Source organism: Beta vulgaris, chromosome 4, assembly GCF_026745355.1.
Source record: "Beta vulgaris subsp. vulgaris cultivar EL10 chromosome 4, EL10.2, whole genome shotgun sequence".
NCBI classification, from domain to species: Eukaryota; Viridiplantae; Streptophyta; class Magnoliopsida; order Caryophyllales; family Amaranthaceae; genus Beta; species Beta vulgaris.
Genome location: NC_079205.1, coordinates 52009222 through 52017630, shown reverse-complemented (window position 1 = coordinate 52017630; position 8409 = coordinate 52009222). Strand labels below are relative to the sequence as shown.

General features: G+C 31.3%; 1 long non-coding RNA gene across 1 annotated transcript; it reads left to right on the top strand.

The window, feature by feature from the left end:
• Positions 1–2078: 2078 nt before the first annotated feature.
• On the top strand, positions 2079–3866 carry LOC125496420 (uncharacterized). The gene is made up of 3 exons (XR_007273077.2): positions 2079–2215; positions 2984–3073; positions 3485–3866. It is a non-coding gene; the product is annotated as an uncharacterized LOC125496420 (long non-coding RNA).
• The last annotated feature ends 4543 nt before the right edge of the window (positions 3867–8409 follow it).

Genomic DNA, 8409 nt, shown 5'->3' with positions numbered 1-8409 from the left:
GGTCAAAGTCAAAAGAAGAAGACCGTCAAGACTATCAGGAGATTAGAGTTAAGAATAGTATAAGTACAGGGGGCTAAAGAACAATCATGAGAGGAATCCATATAAGGAAGAACGTGCAAGGTTACAGTTATTCAGCGCCAGAAGACGGTTGAGATTTGAATCAAAGATGATTCAAATGTTTTCCCTCCAAGTAAGCACGGAAGTTAAATAACATGGTTCTCTATAAATAGAGGAACGATCATCAAGCAAAGGACAATGAACAAACAACACACAACAACTTGTATTTACTCTCTTCTTAGCGTAGCCTAGCCTTAGTCTACCCACCCCCTTCTGGGGATATATTTTAGTCCCTTAGACTTAGAACATGTTCTGGCGCCAAGTTTTATAATTCTCCGATTGAAGCAAGAAATCATGGAGGTAACAGCCTTCATGCTTTCCCTTTAATTGTGTAGCCCGACTTATCTTTTTATGTGTTATAAAATCTTTCTTAAAGTTTGTGATATGTATGAAAATGTTTTGCTTAATTAAAAGATTGATTATTACTTGCTCTATTTATTGCATTTCGCTTGAATTTAATAGGCGTTGCAGTTTAATCATTAATTAAATTGCACCAAGGTAAGTTAGCAAGATTTATCTAATTAGAACTGGTAAACCCATGGACTAAGCCTCCATGACATTCCGTATCAACCTCTTGAATGTACATTGACTTGTTTGTAAGGTCAATAAACTGATTTTGCACCAACAATATATTAATCTAGTTTTTCCCAGTTATAAAAGATTTTAAATGTTTGGATTCATCCATATCTCTTATCACTCTATTAAAATTTGATAAAGTTGTTCAACAATAATTTTTCATGTCCCATATACAGGATCGATCAAGTCGAAACTTGAGAAAATGTAAAAGCCGATGTAAAAAGTAGTATTTGATAAAGTAGAATTTGTAGCTTTTAGGGGTTGGCTTTTGAGGTAGTGGTGGCGTGTGAAGTCAATTTTCATGATAGATCACTACGATCTCTCTAGAGACTTTAGAGTTTTTCTTCTAATTAAACAACTAGTTTACGAAACAGTGATTGTTTTTAAACTATTTTGACACTTTATCGCTGACAGTGGATAATAAAAAAAACCTACTTCCTCAGTCATTCCGTTCCATAATGTAGTGCTTATTTCATTTTAATTGGGTCATTTTTGAAATTTTTGGACAACTATTCTCATTCATATATACAAGAAAACATATTCATTTAAGATCTTATTAAATTCATCTCAATATATACATATATTTTCATAATATCAACATTTTATATTTTTTATCAATAAGAGATTGAAGATATCGAAGGTCAAAGATTTGTATTAGAAACACTGTTAAAAAGAAACAAGCATATATTATGAGACGGAGGGAGTAATACAAGTTAACAACCGTTAACGAGTAACAATGGTTACAATTACTAACAAATAACACATCTCCAGTACGATTATGATCGTGATAAGGACTAATTAAGTATGTACCCTTATGCCTCATTGTCAACGTATTAAACAATATCTACACCATTATATTATCTTCAGTTCAATTTTTTATTTTTGAGTGAAAATCTTCAAATTATTTAATCAATAATTAAATGACCACTACTACAAAAGGAGTGTTATCACGACGCTTATTGCTCGACGCCACAGTATAGGCGTTGGGTGGGGTAAAAAGTTTGCGCCTCACCTCAGCGCCTAAAAGCGTCGAAAAGTTTAACAACGCATTTGCGCGTCCAAATATCACGTGTGTAGCACGTGGACTTTGTTTTTCATTAAAACCGCACATCATCACATCTTATAACTCCCACTAGATCCACGTCTAACACCAAACCCTATTGTCTCCCAATTCACTCAATTCACTCACTGGCGATCGTCTCCCAGTTCACTCAATTCACTCACTAGCGTGTTAATTCATCAATGCTGATTCTTCTCAATTCACTCACTGGCATGTGAATTCATCAGGTAATTTTGTCGTCTCTCTCTGTAATCCTTGTCCTTTTTTTTTCTGCATCTTCGACTTTCCATTGAATTCTGGATCTCTTACCTCTCATCAGTCTTGAACCAACTGCAAGCTGCGCGAAAACTATCAATTTGCAATCGAAATCTATGAGATTTCAATATCGTCTTCAGTAGGCCAAGGATTGTTGCGAATCGTCTTCAGTAGGCTAAGGATTGTTGCGAATCAACCGAAATCTAGGTTTGTTGCGAATTATCGTATTTTTTTTCTTGAATTGTAAGATTTCAATCCGAATTTAGGAAATCGTCTCTGAATTCTTTGTCCTCAACCTTCATATCAATTAGGGTTGGCGGAATAGAACACTTTGTTTAAGGAAATTCAGGACTTTTTAAATAATCAAGGGTATGCTTCTTATCATGAATTTACGCGATAAATTGGCAATGTTTTCAATTTTTTGGCTACTTTAATGATCAATTCAGTTCAATAGTTAAAATTTCATCTGGATTATATTGCGAATGATCATATTTTTCTCTTGAATTTATAAGATTTCAATCTGAATTCACGAAACCGATTCTGTATTCTTTGTCCTCAACCTTCCATCAATTAGGGCTGGCGGAATTGAACACTTTGTTTAAGGACATTTAGGTTCGTTTAAGGAAATTCTAGGTTTTTTAAATTAAAAGGTTAGTACTTTTAAATAATTAGGGGTATGCTTCTTATCATGAATATTACGTGACAAATTGGCATTTCAACCAACTTTTACCGTCCATAAGGTACTCCAATAACACTGAAATACCAACTTTATTATTTGGTAAATTGAGCAGAAACACAATTTTATAGTTTTTGCTCATTTAAAGAACTATCCCTGATGTTCAACAGTTGGGTACTTCATCTAAAATCCCAATCATTTGCCTTTAATATATGCTCTCTCTACATGATGATAATGATTTTGTACTGGATGGAAGACTAAAGATATCAGGTCTTCTTGTTATGTTGTCCAACCCTAAGGTTTCATGTGATGTGCCTCTTTGGGCTGCTATTGGAGGACAGGATGTGGAGCGGTTACCCTCAGCTTCGACATGCTACAACACTCTAAAGGTAATATTCAAACACGATATTGCTATGTTATTGTCACTTAAATTGTGGAACTATAAATCATCTTGGTAATTCCATCCTGTTTACTCTTTTATTCTTGCTCTTTTTCACTTGTTGTAGCTTCCTACATTTTGGCTACATTAATTATTATTAATTCAGTTCAATAGTTAAAATTTCATCTGGATTGTGCTTATTATTTGGTAACATAGTAGCCCATATGATATCTTGGACCTACTTTCACACATGTATGAAAACCCTTTGTATTAGTAGTGGACAGTTGAGAGCCAAAGGCCCTCTACCCTGCCCCAATTCTTTTCAGCGCTTGATAATATATGGGTCGTTTACTTGATCATGAAGAAGGAAAGAAAGAAAATCGTTAACCCAGCATAATATATGTTTGTATATTTTTTTTAGTGTGGCAGTACATTATGAGGATATATACTCTGGCTGAAACGGGTGAAATTTTTGATAGTACACATGAAGGGAATACTACTGCTGATATATACCCTAGCTGTGAGTTTGCTTTCACCTGCTTTCTATTGAAATGATTTATAATTTCACTGCTGATTGGGTGAAATGCTATTAGTCGTATATCTGAATATGTAATGTTAGGAGATTTGGTGGGAGTTTGGCAAGAATATCTCAATGTAGGATCCTTTCTAGATTCAGGCTTTTGAATCAACTTTCTAGTGTTTTGAGTCTGGCAGAATATCTGAATCTAAGATCCTTTTAGATTCAGGCTTTGGAATCAGCTTTTGAGTCATTTCTGAATACTTGCACTTTTGTTAGACCATTATATGTTCGTCCTTCTGAATAGTGGCAATATGCTGCTTTTCTCCCATTAATACCGTGCTCTCGAACAAACCATAAGTCCATTACTGATTTACCATCAGTGCCAGACCCTTGGCTCTACCACAGCCACGTGTCACCATCCCAAGGTGATGTCTTCTGTTTTGGCAAGAATTCGAAAATATGCACTTTTCCCCGCTTTAATAATATATGAAATCTAGTTGAACAGAGCATAAGCTCTAAAGCATGTAATTTACTCCATGACAACAAGTGAAAGGAAGTGTAAGATTGGAATATTGTAGGCTGCTATATGAGAGGAAAAATTTGAACAACCTTTTGTAAATTATGAACATTATAGTGTTCGTCTTTCTAGTCTAAATTATTTTATGCACATGTTACCTATTTTTCGGGATATATTGCATGTGCTAATTATAATGTTGGTCTTATTTTTCATCTTTTGAAGGTACTCAAAAATAATAATAAAAGTCCAACAGATCAAGAACAAGAGGTCACTACTTGAGGCTTCAAATTGACTACCATCATATTGTTTTGCTAGATCTTCGTATTATTAGTTAGTTTTATAAGGCTACAACTACATTTATTTTTAGTGTGTTTTAATTTTGTGGTATTTTTAGTAACATATTAGTTATGAAGTATTATTGATGAACGTGTGTAGGAATTCTAATTGTGCGAACTAATATAAGTTTATGATTTATGATTACATATACATTGTTCGAAGTATTTTTATGTAATCTTCAAGTTTTATTGTTGACTTTATATTCTAAATTACTATATATTATATTATTACTGTATTATTATATATAATTATTTGTTAATTAATTATGAAAAAGTACCAAAAGAGTCCATACAAAATCTAGACGCTTTTCCTTGTCATGAACTTATAACAAATATAAGATTAATTTTCCAGCCAAATTTCTCTCAACAATAAAAAGCGTCGTGACTAATTATAGTCGACAAAAAGCGTCTCGAATTAGGACACTTTAAAGCGTCTATAAATTAATTGATGGCACCCCACTAACCAATGTGGCGACGGCTATACGGGTAAGGGAGACACTTTTTGGTGACGCCAATAGCGACGCTTTTTGGTGACGCGAATTGCCGACTGATTCTGCTCGACGCTTTTTGGCAGCGTCGACAGCAAATTTCGCGACGCTTTTAAGCGTCGCCAAATGGGTTAAAAAGCGTCGCGATAACACTACAATTTGCACCAAAAAAAAAAGAGATTACTACTAATTAATAAAGCTCCCCTATAAAATATTTTTATTTATTCATTTAAGGAGCTGGGAGAAATGAAGCTACATAATATAGTACCTGATTATTCATTAGACTTATAATACAACCAGGGTCAACTTGTCCCAAACTTTTTTTTCCCAACACCCTTAATATATTTATATAATTGGACTAAGCAGTAGGCAAGAAAGTGATTTTCTATTAACAAATTTGATATTACAAACAAACATATAGGAGTTTACACATATGTTTCTTTATACCAGAACTAGCAAAATAATGCACATGATTCATGGCTGTTTTTTTTTTTTCAAACACATATTTTAGCCTTTTTGGACATAGAGAGGAATAAAATTTTGAACATTAGACTTTTTTGAGTTCAATTTCGTAAATTAAGCCTCTATTATTTAATCTTTTTTTTTATTCTTTCTTTTATCTTTTTAAAATTAAACTTAATAAACGATAAAAAGAATGTTAAGTGAATTTATCTATGATTTCTTAGGTTGTATTAAGATACTCTTTGTGTTAAATAAATCATTTTACTCTGTTAATTGATTGAATTTTTAGTTTTGATGTAATAATTGATTGGGTTTGTAAATTGATTCATAAAATATTTGATTGATGTAATATTCCTTTTTAATTTTTTTCAATATAAATATACTAAATCTTGTAGTCAATGCTTGTTTTTTCAGTGGCTCAATTACAAATTGATTGCCTTTAACATATACTTGAGTTTGACTTTGTTTTTTTCCTTTTTCTAGTAGTACTTGTTTTATTTACTTATGGGTAATTAATTAATTTGTAGGGGAGACATCATAGATCCCCCTTTCCTTATATAAGATTTGACTATCGAGTATGCACAATATGTACATCAATAGGAAATATATAAATTAAGATTATAGGCATTTTTTTTATCATAGTTAAAAATAATATTTGTAATTAATGATTAACTAAAACTTTACAATCTACACACTTTGACATTTTACACTATTCAAAAATTTCACTTTGACCACCATTTGTGATTTATACGCGGATGAAAATATAGTCATGTGGGATCTTGTTAGATTCATCATAATATGTATTTTATTAATATGTACTTTTATAATTTTTACAAATACAAAACTAAAGATATGTGTCCTCAAAGTTTTGCATTGACATACGTGAAAAGTATAAGTGTGTAGATTAAAATGAAACGGATGGAGCATTAAACAATTAAGTGGCACAGACTATACCAAGAGAGATTTGGTTTCATATGATTTGGCTAGTGAGGAAACTTATTGTGATAAATAATAACAAGTGTAGAAATGTTTTTGAAAGCTCTGAAACGAAAACTGACAAAATTGATAGAATGTTTATGAGTAATTCCTTCGTTCTTTTTTTTAAAAAAATTTCAAGAGACAAAAAAATCAAAATAGAAAGAACAAAAAAAAGTAAAGCAAGCACTATATTAATACGTAATTGCATGCACATAAAGGTTTTACAAAAGCGGGACAAGACATATCTCTATTATATAAGGGAAGGGGGGAGCAATGGTGTCCTTTTTTGAAATGCCTATTTTGCCCCCCCTCCCATTCTAAATTACAATTTCACTTACAAATCAAAGGGGGCTTCAAACAAAAATACCAAAAATATAATTATAACAATCACTCACAAGTCAACTAAAATCATAAAATTGTATAATTTACGTTATGCAAATCACTAAAATGAGAAAACTTTATAAAAACTAAAAAATTCACTTACAAACTACAACCTAGGAAAAAATTGACTTGAAATCAAAGTGTCCACTTTCTTTACAATTTATGAAATACTGTACTTAATTCAAAAATCAATTAAAAAATTATAATATTAGAAATCATAAATAAATTCAATAAAATTTCTATTTTGTTCATAGAATTTAACTTTGAAAAGTAAAAAAAAAAAAAAAAACCAAAAAGAATGGTGAGAGACTTAAGTGACATAAACTAAACCAATCAAATTTCGCAACTAAAAACAATTATACTTTGTATGTCTAATTTTCAAATTTTGACTCTTATGTCGAAGAAAATCGAGTTTCTGTTTCGAAAAATATTCAAGCACGCATCGCGTGCAAAAAATTCTAGTTAGATTTATATGAAGTTGTAATCATCCAAAATCACTGTCATTCTTTCTTTTTAATCCCAAAAAACAATCATATATTAGATAACTCTGACATATAACACTTTCTTATAAATAATTAACCCCCATATTATCATTTCTATCGCGGATAAACATAAATTTGTAATTTGTCATTAAATATAACAAAATTACACTTGGTTTTACTAATTTGAATAGGTTTGGTATCATTTGAAAAAATAGTTCAGAATTTCAAGTTATTAAAGTATGTGTGATGGAAATGGTGGGGGTACAATTTAAGAGAGAGAATATTGAGTATTTTTTTTTTATTGACAAAGATAGGATATGAACCAAAACAGTATGAAAGAGTAATATAATGATAGTCAAATCATGCTAAAAATCAATCATATAGAAAAAAGAGTAAAAAAGAAAGGGGGGTGAGTTGGGGGGTACTCCACCTAACATATAAAAAATTAAGTAACAAATAATTTCATTATGATTATAAGAAATGGGATATGTGTAAACAACCAGAGGGGTAGATGAGGGTGTGCAAGGAGCCCAACAGCACAGGGCCCCCAAAATTATAAAGGCTCCAAAATATGTTATTTTGAAAATTTTACTTTATATTTGAAGAAATCACCATTGTTTTCCATCCTTAATAAATTTGTCAATGATTTATCGTTAGATTTTCAACTTTCCATCTTTAGAACTCTAACCTTTCATCTTTATTTTCTATAGATTTAGGGGCCCAATTTTCATGTTAGAACCGGGGCCCTAAAATCTTTGAGACGGCCCTGTAAACAAGAGTAAGTCAAAACTATTAAGTGTCTGATTGGTTTGACAGAAAATATTTTCTATGAAAAAAATATTCCAGTAGAAAACGCAAATGAGTATTACTTTTCTTTTATTTGATTTAATAATGTTAAAGTTAAGAAGGGGAAAATGGAAATGTTGGGAATGAGAAAGGGAAAGAAAATAATTTTCCTTCAAAGTTTAGAGGAAAATGTTTACAAAGAGGGATAAAAATATCTTTCTACCTTATTTTTCCTTTTTAAATCTCTTGTCCAATCAAACAACTGAAAATAAAAAAAAATATTTTCCTGAAAAATATTTCCATCCAAACACAAATACTTTTTTCGCTACAAAATTATTACAACACTTGTCTATTTTAGTATTTCTTTAATTGATGCAATACTTCTAGAATAGTATAT